Source organism: Callospermophilus lateralis, chromosome 13 (genome assembly GCF_048772815.1).
Source record: "Callospermophilus lateralis isolate mCalLat2 chromosome 13, mCalLat2.hap1, whole genome shotgun sequence".
Taxonomy (NCBI): Eukaryota; Metazoa; Chordata; class Mammalia; order Rodentia; family Sciuridae; genus Callospermophilus; species Callospermophilus lateralis.
The window spans coordinates 15,096,872-15,113,124 of NC_135317.1; the positions used below are offsets into that span (position 1 = coordinate 15,096,872).

Sequence of the window (16,253 nt, forward strand, 5' to 3'; positions counted from 1 at the left end):
CAGATTTAAGAAACTTATAGAAAAAAATAAATTCACACAGTGTCAGTAAGATAATTATTATCATGTCTATCATGTCAGGACACTTACTATCTTGGGGTTTGTTATTTTTGGAAACACACAATTAGGCATAGCATATTTAGAGCTCTATACCTGTAAGAAAGATCTTGAACATATATTGAACATAAACTTGAAATGTTAAGTTTTTTAAATGATATAATTAACAATTTGTTCTATCTGTCCATAAAATGGGCTTCTGAGAAATCAAGTGGTTTCATTTCCATGCTTATGATTTCAGGGAAGCAGTCACACACCTGGTGCTTATTCTCTTGTGAATGGGCTAGACTATGCAAGGAGAGTGCTTCTAGTTCTGGGTGGTCTGACTAGAACAAGGGACAGGTCGGTCCTAGATTCTTTGTCACATCCATTCCATCTGTCCTGGGTACCTTCCCACCCTTCTCACCTGGATTCCATTGCCCTATGTCTTCTTGGTCATCCTTTTTCTGCTTTAGACAGCCAGGCCTCAGAGTTCATAAGATTTCCTACTGCATGCTCTCCTTCTTGCAAAGTATTGTGAGTTTTATAGCTTGCTGTTTAGTTTCACCTCCATCAAATTACCCACATCCTGTTCAATTAAACTTCATTTTCAACTAGAAATAAAAAGTACTCAGATACAATCTGAATAAGAGATGCACATGGTTCTTAAAATTTAGTGTATCTTGCAAGCATCACCCAGATTACCTGTTGAAAATTCACATTTGGATCCTGCTCCTGGAGCTTTTTAGTGTCTTTTTGGGGGGTGGGGATTATAGATGGACACGATGACTTTATTTATTTATTTTTATATGGTGCTGAGGATTGAACCCAATGCCTCACACGAGCCAGGCAAGCTCTCTACCACTGAGCCAAAACCCCATCCCCATTAGTGTCCATTTTTAACCAATATTACCATAAGTTTCTGGTGCTAGTTGAGAAACATTACTCCAGAATTTTGTAAACTACCAGAATTTAGGAAGAATTTAAGTCAAGTTACAGGTAGTCCAGAGGTGGACTATTTGATTTTTGTGGTAAGATGAATCAAATCACATAAGGAAATTGGTTGTGATTTTATATAGATAGTAAAATGATGTACAATAAAATTCTGTGTGATTTTACTCCATAGCCTGTTTTTGGTCTCTTGTGGAGAGTGAGAGCTATATGGATTGAACGTGCTTTCCATGTGTTGGAAGCTTCATCCTCAAGGCAGTGACATTGGAAGGTGGACCCGAACGGGAAGTGATTATAGTCCATGATAACTTCAGCCTAGTGCATGGATCAATTCAGATTGTAAAAGGCCTTGCAAGGGCCTACATACTCTGTCTCTTGCTCTCATACTCTTGCCCTTTGCCTTCTGCCATGGGATGGATGACACAGCACAATAGCTCTTGCCACACACATGGGCCTCTGCATTTTAGACTTCCCAGTCTCTGATATCATCAGAAATAAATTCCTTTTCTTTATGAATGACACAGACTATGATCATCTACTGTAGTGACACAGAACAGACTAGGACAGGGACCTATTTACCTGTAGGATAATTCACTGATACTTTTTTCTTGGAGTTTCACAGATGACAACTCATTTTGGAATGTTTAGAATTCACGAATTAAAAAAAGAAAAGGGGGAATCATAATAGAGTAAAAGGAAAATAAATGAATTCTAAAAGTATAAAGATCATTGAGTAGAACAGAAATTTGCTTCATCGTAACATCTTATCTGAAGGAATGTTTTTAAAGAATTATAAAAGCAGGGGGCTGGGGATGCGGCTCAAGCGGTAGCATGCTCGCCTGGCATGCGTGCGGCCTGGGTTGTATTCTCAGCACTACATACAAAGATGTTGTGTCCGCTGAAAACTAAAAATAAATATTAAAAAAAAAATTCTCTCTCTCTCTCTCTCTCTCTCTCTCTCTCTCTCTCTAAAAAAAAAAAATTATAAAAGCAAATCTTCCTTAGTTATTCCACACATAAAAGTTTTTTACTATTTTTAATTACTAGTTACTGTTGATTTCTTTAATTCTCCTCATATCCTCATTTACATGGCTTATAATGCTCTGCTTATTTAATTAGCAATGTTTTGAAATTCCTTTGACCTATTACTCAAGTGTATAGTACTAGGTGCTTATGAATGTCGACTTTCTGGGCCCACTGCTGACCCACTGAATTGGATCTTGCATTTAGACAATCCCTATCTTATTTGTCTGTTTTAAAGTTTGAGTAGTTCCTTGGACTTTATCACACTGGAGCTCATTTCTATTTTTTTCCCTATGTAATAGGTAAAACTGATTCTTAACAGTTTTAAAAGATAGCTGTGTTATTTTGGTTTGACTTTATTGTATTGTTTTTTTTTTGTTTGTTTGAAGAAAAGGTCAAACAGGATTTTGCTGAAATGGATTAAGTCTGTACATAATATTTAAAAATAAAATTAATTTTTCTAACTTTTGAATTCAGAGTTGATAAAAACAAAGAAACTTAGGTGAAATTGAAGGTATTGATGAAATTGAAGTTAATGTTTCTTTACAAGAAGAGCTGTTAGATTTTTCAAGTCTTCTAAAATGTAATAACATTCTGAGATGGATGTGTTTCAAGTTCAGACATCTCTTGCCTATCCAATGAAGGATGAGGAAATATGCACACTGCCTCACACTCCCACCTCCTGGTTTTGTTTCTTCAAAACAGTTTTTTATAGTGCAAGTTTTCTAATGTTCACATTCCATTATATGATCATAATTTCAATCATTGTGTAAGCTTATTTGTATATCTAGATGTATGATTGTCACATTTGTTGTACTTAATGATAGTATGTCCCATCCTGAGATTTAATTTGGAGTCATTTCTTCAATGCAAATATTTCACTAAATATTTTTATTCTCTTCCCAAGCATAGTATAGTGAGTATTGTTTCCTCTAACACGAATGCTAGAGAAGGTAGGCTGCCTTTATACTGGAAAACCAATGGTGTAGGTATGTAATTCTTTTGTTGTTCTTTAACAATGTTATATATAAGACTGCATTTTAAACATTGATTATTTCCTTCAAGAAATCTCAGATCACTCTGATTTTCACACCCTTTCTTTGTTGACTGTACATTATGTTCTTTTTTAAAGAAGTTTACTTTCTTTTCCAGATGTCTAATTAGTTTTATTATCAGTTTTTCATCGTGTATAACACATTTTAAGTCGGTGAAGATTCTAATTTTTTTTTCAGTTTGTGATTACAAGCAAGTTAAAAAATACTCTTTTAATTGTATTAAAAATGTAATTCAGTGCAAGTTGTCTGAAGCGTCTGTCCTCATGTGATAAAGCATTATGTTGATATAATTAGTCACCTCAAATTATGATTTTGAATTTATCCTCTCTGAAAATTAACAATAAGATCTAACGCTGGTAATGATAATTAAGGTAAGTTCAATGAAATTTAAATACATTTAAGCCATAGTTAAAACCACTACTGTATTTATGGTACCCTCAGGAAAACATTCATGGTAAAATCTGAAGTATGCCAAGGTTCTTTTCTTCTGCTATTAGGATATGTTTATATTGGGTCAATTTCTTAGTCCAAGTTTCTTAGATTCTTAAGGAATTTGTGCTTTGGTGGCTCAAAAATAGTTTCTATAAATTATTTAAAAAATAATGCTAACTTTTCTAGAGCTTCAGGAGAAAAGCTTGCAAGATAAGTTAAATATTTGGGGGAAAAAAAGAACCAGTAAAATACTTTAAGAAGTAAATTAGCATAAGCTGACATCACATAAGCAAGGTTGAGCTGTTCTAAAAAAATATGTGATATAATTGGTTATATGGATTACTTTATACCAATGCTGAGACCTTTAATTACTCAGCCCTTCCATTTCATTCTCATTAGTAATCTAATGAGAAAGCTTTAGGAATGATGTTTATTTTATGAGTAGCTCAGATTTTTTTGTAGCACTATCTCCTAAAAATGACAAAACTGAGTACAACTCTCAAGAAATTAATACAAGTTGAAATATTCTGAAGCCAGTGAGATTGTTAATATCAAATCATTGTTGTATATATAATCTCATAGAATCCTATAACTGTACTAATCATCTTTAACAGACAACATGAGCAGTGATTTGGGGGCAATTATCCATTTTTACATCTTTGGGGTACAGTCTTTACTGTCGAGTGGAATAGGTTAGCTTACACTGAAAGACAATAATTGGAGATAGAAACATTACCCATGTAGTCAGTCTTTTGGTGGGTAGTCTATTGTTTTTCTCAGTCAGTTTTACCAAAATAACTCTTCATGAAGATGGATTCTAGTTGATCTTGTATACACGCTATCCATCATTTGATGGTCGAACACTGATTCTTGAAGTCTTCCCACATGTTTGCTGCAGCCTGATAGGTTCTTCTCATTTGCCTTATGGTCCCTGCCTGGTTTTAGAGATTGGCCACCTCTGCTTTGAGATTTTTGTAGAGGCATGCAAATGAGGACCTGCAGATCCCCTACTAGGTCGGGCTTGATGAGGGTGCTCAAGTGCATGTGAAGGATGATACTGTGTTTCTGGCATAAATGACCGAGTTGTATTGGGCCTGGAGAAGAAGTTAGATAAAAGGAGCCTATCTTGAGGCTGCTGATGGTTAGGCTCATCCACCACTGCACTTCGGGCTCCACTGGAATCACCATGGGGTTTCATTTGCCTTTGTGGCCCCACAGGGCTCAGGTGTTCCACTTCACTTGTGCCAGTAGGTGGCAGCAGATTATTTCGACTCAGGGGTATTGGTGAGCAAGAGGAGAGCCAGTCAACTGCCAGAGGGTCCTCTGAGGATTTCTTCCACAGGTCTTGGTGTTCTGGTGCGTAAGTGGCTTGTGCTGATTGGAGGAAGGGCACGTGGTGGGAGATTACATCTCCTGGCAGACTGCACTTTATATGACAGACATGATGTACTAGGCTCCAAGGCTCGGTTTGGCCAATTTCGGGTTGAAAAGATGGTCCTGGACCCAGGCCTCATAAGTAGCTTGTCATCAAGATCTAGGAGCTTGTCAATTAGGTCGAGATTTCTTGGCTGTAGAGGCATCCCATGAATCAAGAGATCATTCGCATTTGGCTGATGACCACTTGCTTGACAGAGACTCATCAGATTCGAGGTGACAGACAGCACCTTGGACTGTGGCACTCGAGGTGACACCAAAGTATGTGGTTCACTCAGCACATAGAGACTTTCTGAATCTGGTCTGGTGACTGCAACATTACTCTCATCATCAGAAGCAAATCCCTCCCAGTAACTACGTGTCAATTGCTCCAAACAGCTCACAGCTTTGCTCCACACTTTGCGAAACACATAAGCAAGAATGTCCTCTTTCATGCAGTAAAATGGAGCAATGGGAGGGTACCCTAATTTCTTTTTCTTTGTAGCTGCTTCTGATTTATTTTCATGAAATCCCTCTTCCATATCTGTATTGTCGAAAGCTAGGTATTCCTCAACTATTCCTTCTGAGAAGATTATACAGTCGTCTTCTCTTTCCACAGCACACAAACCAAGGGATATTGCTGAATCTCTTTCTTGAGACAAGGCTGCTTCATGTGAAGCTGAAATAGCAGGTGGGGATCTAGGATATAATCCATAACCTTCACTTGGAGTAATTATCTGTTTACCCAGAATCCTGAGGTGAGGAAAGCTAGATGTCCACTGTTGGCACTCTTCTTGTAGACTCTTGGTATGCACACTTGACTTTTGCTCATATAAGAGCTCATCAATGGCTGTGAACATGGCCTGGACTTTTTCAGTGGCATTTTTATCAAGTTCACCATATCCCCAGGAGAAGTCTGAGCTGCCTTCTGTAGAGATCCCTGTGCCAGTATAACTTGGAAAAGCAGATCCTGAATTCCCAGTGTTGCCTGATGTTAAAGGTGATTCTTGAGTGAAGTCAGACTCACTTTGGGAACTTGTGTCTTTTTCATGGCCATCATTAGTAGAGGAAATTTCACTCAGTTGCTCTGGAAGGGGATGATGATTAAGAGCATGTTTTGTTACTCCTTTCAGCTCCAAGGTCTGTGGCACCGCCTTCCGAGTGTATCTGGAGATCATCCTCCTCCTCTGCCTCCTCCTCAGCTGTGGTGGGGGCAGGTAGGCCAGGATGGGGGCCTCCAGGCCTGACCCTCCAGCCGGCTCTGGCTGGGCCCCGTCTCACCCCGTCGCCTAGACTAGGGATCACTACTGTCCCAGGGTTCCCACCTCTCAAGATTCTAAATTTTAAGAATAGTAGTTTTCTTTGATAATATCTGTAATGATTTTCTGATTTTCTTTTCTTTCTTTCTTTCCTTCCTTCCTTCCAAAGAAACTGTGTGTTCTGATTTGTTTTCTTTTTACTACAGAAGTAATAAATGGCAAATTTCATCACTCAAGACACTAATACTTATGTTTCCTTCTTTACTGCCACTGCCTTTCAGGAATTACCATTGATCTTCTGCTTTGGAACTTAATGAGTTGTTATGTCAGGTGGCCACAGGGTATAATCAAAGCTGATTTATACTCAGAATAATGGGAATATATCCACTGAGAATATAAATGTCAAATTGCTGAGCACTATCACTAGAAGGCCCATATGCTGCAAAGATGATAAGAGTAACTAATTATATTTCATTTCTTAGGGGGTTATATAGTTTTCTCTATGATAGATACAATGATATAACACTAAAATTATGAGGGAGAAAAGAAAAAATGGGTAAATTTGACTTCTTTAAAATTAAAAACGATGACAGCAGCAACAAAATTTTTTCTCAAAAAAAGTAAAAAAGCAATTCACAATGTGGAAGACAAAAATTCTTTTTGTAATTGTGAACACAGTGTAAAATACTAATAATTGTGAGATATTTTTCTATAAATGTTTCATACATCCTTAAATGAGTGAAACATATTCAATAACATCACTAATGATACTTGTTATTTGCATAATAATGATTTAAGAACACTTCCTCCTCCAATATTTTCCAGTTACCTATATAATACCAATCCATATGTGGCACTCGATATTTGTTGGGTGAATTAATGAATGGAATCTGTCCACATACTTTGCTTTTGCAATGAAAATTATTATTTTCTCATATCATTTCTCAATAAACTAGTATTTATTTATTTTTATATCAGAAGAAACTGAGTTGATTTATCATTGATAATTTTTACTAAACTATATAACTTCTTTTTTTATATTCATTTCAAGTTTTTGTCATCAGAGAAATATTTAAGAACAATTTTCATGAAATGCATGAGAAGACCTTGCTTAGACAAAATATAAAACTGTACCATAATAAAACACAAAGAAGGTAACATCATTTTTTTCTTTGAATTCAAATAGAGATATATTTCATGGAAACTCTTATTTCATTTTTAAAGCACTAACCTTCTTGGTAATTTTAAAGTTAACTTTTTAATTGGGTGATGCTAGGATACTAAGCAGAAGTTAGGAAATTTTAAGAATAATTAGAGTAAATACAGTCAAAGAGTCCATTAAAATTTTTATGATTTAGTAAAACTGAATTGTAATATGGCTTCACATTATGCATAGTCATCAACTTTAAATGATCATTTCCCCATAAATGTAATTACCTGTAGGAAAGGCAAATAAAACAAAGAAAATGAGGATGATTCCAAAAATAGATTTGGGGGAGCTTCTTAATGAGGCTAAATTGGATTAAATTTCATTACATTTTCTCAAATATTTGTTAGAATGATTCCCAGTTGTCATTTTTGAATGGGCTTGTTGTTAACTGATTCAGGCTTTTTCTTTCCCCCAACCCCAGCCTCTTCCATCACCTTCCAATATCCCATGTGCCACTGAGACTACCTTTAAATGAGTAGTGCCTAGGAAAGACATTACTGCACATAGGTAACAATCAAAACCTCATCCTTTGATATTTCAAAGAAAAAGCCAAATCAAAGAAAAAATTGAGGTGGGGATTAGCAACTTAGTACATCAAAAGCCTTACCTTGATCAGCCTGAGGTGCAGTGTCTTAGACCTTTCTCTTAGAAAGCTGGGCATTATGAATTCATGAGGGCTTCCATAGTTGTGCAGTTTTAGAAATTATGTCTATGTTTAGCAAACTAAAGTATGACCAAGATACAAAGTGTAATGCTGAGGAAGTAGCTTATTAAATCATATGTGTGGAAAGGGAAATTTAATCAGAACTATACTTTGATAGTATGCAATCAGATAAATAAAGAAATAGACAGTGGATGATTTTGAGTGGCATATAATAGGTAGTTTCTGTTGTGACTGGTCTCCATTAGGAAAATTATAAAATACTTCTCTAGTATGGGGGATACTAACTTGTTTTCTGGTTTTACTCTTCCTTTTTAGAGATGGTTCAGCACAAAGCATTCACTGAAATCATCTCAGTTCTATACAAAGTCTATGAATAGAATTTTAAAGATCTACATCATACACATAATTGCATAAAATTTATTCCTATGTATTTTGAAATCAACTATCTAAGAAACAATTTCCCATCTTCCCCCTCCCCACTTTAAAGGCTAAGATGAAAGCTTTCTTTTAATGTTTGTTCTACTTAACGTTAATTTACTATGAAGTAGCTTTCTTGATCTTCTCATTTCTTTTTATTCTTCATCTGAGGATAATCTGAGGACATAGGCAGTTCTGTTCTGGCACAAATAGTCTCTCAAGTCTAGGAAATACTGTGTTAATAATTATATTCTGCCTTGTGCATATTTATTGCCTTGGGTAGCATTGAAGAACAAAATACTTTAAAGTAATTTACCTCACCAGTTGGGTGCTTCTCATGCAGAGACAATGACTTTATAGTCTAGTAGGAAACTCCATGGAACATTACCTCCATATAATTTTCTCTTGGAGTTTAAATGTATTGAAGATGGTTATCTGTCAAAGCACTTAACACTGAAATACGGACAATCAGCATAGTTTTCTGAGATAGTACCTTGCTATGTCTTAAGTAAAAATGTTCCCTTCTTTCCCCTAAACCCAGCCTCTTCCATCACCTTCCAAGCTTTTGTGCAGAGGATAAGAGAATTGGGCCTTAATGGCAGATATCATGCATTATCTCAAACTTGTGACTAAAAGCCAGTTTTCAGTGAACAAAATCACTGTTTGGTTCCTGAGAAGTTCCTTGGCCCAGGCTTTGTGGTAGTAGCGGTAAGGCCTTTGCTGCCTACTACCCACTCAATATACACATTCTTTCTACTTCATGGGCTCTTCGTCATATTATTTGCTATAACTTTTAATTAAACATTTATTTCCATTTATTTTCCTCTTCTTCTGACTCTTATGTGGGTTCTATGAGAACAAAAGCTAGTTTGTTTAGTGATTTAACTACACTGCTAACCACATAGAAAGAAGTATAATATTACTGGAAGAATAAATATCTCTGCAGCCAGGTACATATTTTTATTTTCATGTGGATTGATTGAAAGAATTGCTAGATTTCTGATCTGGGAGAATGGCTTTCTGTGAGATGAAATACCCAGAAGATTGAAGAACTTGAAAATGTTCCCAGTGCATTTTGGTTCACAGGAGTGATATCAGTTAATGCTAGTTCAACTGGTCTATATTTATATTTGCTTCTTTCTGGATCACCATGTTTCTCTTTTAAAATGATCCTTATCATTATGAGACATACAGAGTTCTCCTTAGAGATACATACCATGATCATTTTTTGTAATCAAGGGGCAGTTTTCTTGTTAAACTAGAGTCCTAAGAAGATCTATAATTGTACATTGAGGAAGCAAGTTTTAATACATCAATGAGTTTCTCTTAGTCATTCTGTCAGCATCACTAAGTCTTGTGCACTAGAAGATACTGATAGATAGAAACAATGACTAAATTGGATTGTGATATCCTTAATAATCAACTTGGTCACTAAATAATATAAATTTTATTCTGACATAATTTATATTATCTTTGGTTTGCCCGGGAAAAGAATGGAATTCAATTGTGACCAGATAAGGTCTCTGTTGTGTGGTATCTTGAGAACCACTTTGCTGTTGCATTGCCACTGCTTTCTTCTAGAAGAGGCCAGTTTTTGAGTGACCAACATTTTCCTGGGAGGAAACAATGTTTCTAATATTATATAGAGAAGAAAGAAATCTGATCTTCTTTGTTTTATTGCTGTGTTTTCTGCAATAGGTCATATGGTTTTATGCCTCAGTTTATATGAAGAGCTCATTAACCTGGTTATTCATCAAAGCATATTTGTAGAATAGAATATTGTCATTTGAATATCCCTTTACAAGTGGAAAAGTTCATATAGAGAGTGGCAGTAAATAAATTGAACTCGACAACAGAGTCCTTAAACGTGTTACAGTGACATCAGTAGTCCTGATGATAAATTCTTGGCATATATTCACAATTTCCTCCTTTTTTCTTTTTATGTCATTTATCAATATCATGCACATTGAATTCAGCTAGTTATGATGAAAATTCAAGAATGAAATAAGAAACATAATCTCAAGGATCATATATATGTTTTCTTTTGTTTTATCTCAACATTTTTCTTCTTTTCTTGTTAATAAGACTCAAGTTGGAACTTGGAAAGGTTAAAGAGTTCCAGAATATTTAAGTCAAAAAATGAAGTTGACTCTTGAATGGTTCTATTGATGCTAGTCTTGGAAACTAAAATAATGTCCAAATAAATTATGTGGAAAATGTAAATACCACATTTTTCTGTTTCTTGCTTGGCCACTGCAAGTGTTTATGAGCTATTCAGAGTCATAAAGAGTTGTTCCTGGTTGCAGTTAGTCTATACTCTGATGCTTTGAAAAAAGGTCTCATGGACTTAAATTTTAAATCAGAATATTATTTCTGTTGATCCTTCTTTTGCAATCACCATGAAGTAAGTAAATATGAACATGTGATAAGATATCCCATTTCTAAGAGGGAAAAACACTAATGATATGGAGGTTTTGTTTAGTTAAAAAAAAAAAAAAACATTTTGTTGCAGTGTTGAGCAAAATAAGCTAAACTACAAATTTGACTGTCTTGGTGGCTATAACCAGAACAAGAAAGTTGACTTACAGATAAGTCTCTTCCAACTACCCACTGATTGCCACTTCATGTGATTTCTGAATTCTAGGAAATACCCTTTAGTAGTTACTGCTCAACTTCTACAGCAGGCATTTATTAATTACATAAATTACTGAAATAAAAACATCTTTCATTACTTTACAGAGAAAGACTCTCATGTCAACTGACTGGAGACTGCTGAAATAATCACTGGGCTCTAAATTCACTTTCATTAATTCAAGAAGCTTGCCATTTTTCTCTGATAATATCATGTGGCCTTACTGAAAATCTATTAGCTTGTAAATGAAGCTTTATCAACCTTCTCTGATAATATTGGTTTTAAGTATATCAAGTTAGTAAAGACATAAGATAGTCGAGAAGCTTTTACTTGTCAGTTTCTATAATAGGTATTTCATGTACATTCTCATTTTTTTTCTTTTTAACATTAAGAAGTAGGAATCACTACCTCCATTGTATGCAGAGGAAAGTGTCTCAGAACAAGTAATTCCAAATGCTTTTTGTACACCTGAATCCTGTAGTTTTCCAGTTCCTTGGCTGAATTTTAAGAAATCAATGTAGCTACAGAGGTTGAGCTCTTTCACTCTGTGTGACTTCTCTCAACATTACCACCCTCAGGTGAACTTGTCATTTCAGAAATCTGTGAAAGATTTTGCTTTGGGAACTGCAAGAATAATTTTTTCCCTGATGGGCCTGGGAGAAAAGTATGAGTCCATCTTATCTGAATTGAAGAAAAGGACTCCAGAGCTATAAGTGAAAAATGTGTACAATGTACTTGAAAAAAATGAATGAGAAACTCCTCACTGTCTTTTCAGCAGAACAAAATTAATGAGACACGACAGTATTCAATTTTGGGGTAGTGATAAGCTCAGGAACCTATGTTTGGGCTGGGGTTGTGGCTCAGTGGTAGAGCTCAATGCCTGGCATGTGTGCAGCACTGGATTCGATTCTCAGCACCACATATACCTAAACAAATAAAATAAAGGTCCATTGAAAAATTGTTATTTATACTCAATATTTGGCTTTTGATTCTTTTTTTTTTTTAACGTTCTTATCTGAAACAACAGATAATTCTGGAAGTTGGGAGCAATTGAAGTCTGACTGGCTAAACTGTCTAGTAAATAGTAGTTAGAGAAAGGGTGTGATGTGATTTCTAATATGCCTATTTTTTAAATGACCTAATATCACTAGAAAGTATCTATTTGAGTTTTCATATATTTAAATATCAAAATGTGATTTTGAAAGGATAAAAGTTTTAGGAAGTAAAATCATGGTTAAAACTTGTGATCCTGATGTCAATAGGTACAATGATGTATCTTGTGTTTTATATTTATTATTTAAGTCTCAGTGGTTACAATAGTAAAGATAGAAAATACCAATTAAAACAATTATCAGAAACTTAAAAATTTCTCTGTGTTGTTCAGTTTCTCATCTCATTGACAAGAACAACTTAGAGGAGCCAAAGTTGATTTGTGTTCCTGGATTCAGAGGTTTACTCTATGGTTGGTGGACTCTGGCTTTGGGCCTGAGATGATGCAGAACATTATGGTAGAAGAGCCTAGTGCAGAGAAGTTGGTAAACTCATGACAGCTGGGAAGCGGAGATAGTAATGTGGCACTAGGGACAAAATATAAATTTCAGAGTCATGACCCAAATGACCTTCTTCCTCCAGCCACATCCTATCTGCCTACAGTTAGTATTTAGTTCAGTAGTCCTTTCAAATTATTAATCCATTAAGTGAGTAAATCCACTGATTTAGCTTATACTTCTCATAATCTAATAATTTCACTTCTGATCATTCCTGCATTGTCTCACACATTTGTTTCAGGGGGACACCTCATATCCAAGCCATAACAGGCTCTCAAAGATTTCCCCAATTCTAATGTTTTCCTCCTGTATTTATGCATATGTGATTTAACCAATCTAATCCTAATAGTATATGGTAACCTATTTTTGTTTCTATATTAGTTTTCCACTTAATAATACATCATAAGCAGGTTTCCATTGTTCCAGTACTATTCCGTACTGTGGATGAGCCAAAGAAATTTAATTGGTTTTCTGTTATTTAACAATTAAGGCTTCAAAAATATTTATATACGTCTGTGTACCATGGTTTTCATATAAATTTCAAGTATCTTTTCAATACGTTGTTTTTGACAGCAAAGGACACGTTTGTACATTTTTTATGTTTCTGAATTTTTATGAATTCATACATATGTATGTTTTCTTTGAATATTCTGCAATTCCTGAAATGCTCAAAAGAGACTTCTGCATGTTTACTGTTTCTCTAAATGTGTCATCCATTTCATAGGGCATGCGTCAGATAGTAGTTTCTTTTGGGGATATGACATTTAGTGTGTATGCACTTTTTTATTGCAGAAGGCTCATGCTGGCGTAATTGAGGTATAAATGCTGCATATTTTCCTGAATGGGAAGGCATACATATTGGTAGGCATTGTATCAGTGCTGCAGATTTTTTAACATCTAATTTTGTTTCCCAGAGAAAAGATCATAAGTTATATTTTCTGAAATAAGTGCTATATTTTCTATTTTGAACACCAAACATCTTGAGACCAAATAAACATAAATAAAATATTTAGAAAGAAGCAGAGAGGAATATTGTGACAATTTATTTGCTATTAATGAACGCACAGTTCTCTGTAAAATAATCGTGTTAACCAGTACACTGGCCTTCCTGCATCATCAACATTTCCTTAATAGTCTGTCCAGCAATGCTGTATCAAAGATAGCACTAAAGAAATTAGAGTCAGCTCCTGAAGCTGAAATGTTTACATCCTACAAACTCCTTAAAAAAAATGATAAAAACAAGCTTCCATTCCTTTGATCATGCTACTGGATGAAAGGAGCTTGTGGCTGTAAATAAATTTCCTTCTCTTGAACAAACATTCGAGGAGAAGATCATGATGTCTCCACAGCTAGTTCCTTGTGGATCCACATTTGTGCCCTTTCCACGGTTTCAGCCATCAATATCTGATTCAAGGAAAAGGTAATGTAGGGTAACTCTTCTACCGAGGTTGCTAACTGTTATACCAAGGGTTGATATGAAGCAAACAAGGTTTGAATGCTTTTGTTTACATGGATATTTATTTGTTCCTTACTTAATTGTTTCTCCAAGATGGAGTACTTTTAATAATCCATAGTTGTAATGAGCTTATATTGCATGCTTTAAATATATTTATTTAATGGTCAACAAGATATATATGTTAAAACTCTTTAGCATTAGTAATATTCAATTCAACAGTTTCTTTTTAATGTACTCTAAAATAAATGAGTACATAGTGTACTCTCAAATTATAAAGTTTCTCTAATTCAAAATAATATCTTTTCTCTCACATTATTATTAAAATGGGAAGTATTTATGTTACATTCAACATTTATTCTAAAACACTAATCAATCACATTATTTATTTAGGATACATATTCAAAGTTAAATATTTTTGTATAGTATAATTGTAGCATGAAGCAACCTCATGCCTAATCATATCATGTCTGACTTTCTAAGCTCTTGGATGGCTTGGGTAGCTGTCCCAAAATGCCTGCTTCTGCTCCTTTTATCAGTATGTTTCAGGCCAGGCTGCCAGCATTGCAGATGGGGTTGTTATAAATACATTGATGTTACCAGTCAAGGGAATAATTCTACTTAATGAGCAAGAGGAGTGCTAACCAATTTGTATTACTGACAGTCATAATCCAGCAAGAAGGAAACTCCCACAAAAGATAAATTCCTATTCCACTAATGACTGTGGTTTTTATGATCAACCCTTAAAACTAAAATGCTTCTTCCTTAAATGGACTATGTTAAAGTAAGTGTTTGGGTAATAATCCATAATGATTATGGATTTATTGCATCTTACTGGTTTCTGGTCAGTTACATCTACTTTGGCTTGTATATCATTGGAAAATAAGAAATCACTGCCTGTCATTTCTATTTGATATTTACTTGAACACTTTTAAAAGAACTGAGGAAAGGGATCACATAATTTGTTTTGCAACTGAAATGACAGTTTGGAATTTTCTATTATGTTCAGAGGAAATCATAGAATAATAAGATTTTAGTATCTAAAGGCCATTTCTCAATCTTTGTAAATACTTAGTCCTACTCAGGATTGTAATATTGAAGGTAAATTGTCTATTCAGAGTACCTCTACATCTGATTCCAACTTTCTAGCCTATACTGTCATGTAAAATCAAAAGGACTAGTCAGTCTATAGATTTACAAGGGAAAAAAAGAAGACAACAAATTAAGAAACTAAAGATAAAATGAGATTTTTTTAAATGTAAAAAGCATGTGCTTGTAACTTTTTATCTGGAAGTAGTTATAGTAGACTTGGTCATTCTCCTAAAGAAGGGGTTATGGGGATTATGATCAGTGGCAAGATGGCTCTTCTTCCACTATTAGACATTAGCCTTTTTTTTTTTTTTTAAGCTTTTACAAAGTAGTGAATTGGAATTCACTGAGACTAAGAAAGTTTGAAAGTTGAGAGGAAGGAGGAATGGCAGGAGAAATTTGGTTCATTTTCAGGAGTCACAATGAAAGATCCAGATATGTTCTGTCCTTGCTCTGTCAGTGGATAAAAGAGGGACACCTCTATTCAAATTTCTTATCTATACTGGGCTTGAGTTTCCTATGAACAAAATTTAGTTCTAATGGATGCCTTGAGTAGAAGGAAGACCTTGAATCTTCACATTTGCAGAAGTAAACTGTAAGAAATGGGGAAGTGAGTCTTCAAAATGCATTTTATTTTTATTGTAAAGTTGTACTTCTTTTGATCCCAGATCATGACTTACTAGAAAGGTGATCTTGGGCAATGTGTTGAACTTCCTTAACCTCACCAATTTCATCTGTATGAGGATAATGATTCTTAGTGCAAAGAATTTTTGTAATGTTAAATGAAAGAAAAATCATGCTGGTGTACAGCAGCCATGTAATTAAAATGCTATAATCTACATGGCTACCTGTAATAGTATGTATGATTGACTACTATAATACAAATACTCTTTGGAAGTAAAAAATTTTCATTTTAATTAAATATTTCTCATTGTTAATATTAGTTATTGGGGATTTTTCCCCTTTTATTTCAATTTGACCCTATTTCAACTTTCTGCATGATATCAGTTTCCTATATGATTAGGATAAAGTGATTGGACTAGGTAATTTTTGATGATACATGAGTAGAAAAACA

General features: G+C 34.7%; 1 pseudogene; it reads right to left on the reverse strand.

Annotated features, from left to right (window-relative positions):
- Window positions 1-4,416: 4,416 nt before the first annotated feature.
- Window positions 4,417-6,085, reverse strand: LOC143379418 (primary cilium assembly protein FAM149B1 pseudogene; annotated as a pseudogene).
- Between the last annotated feature and the right edge of the window lie 10,168 nt (window positions 6,086-16,253).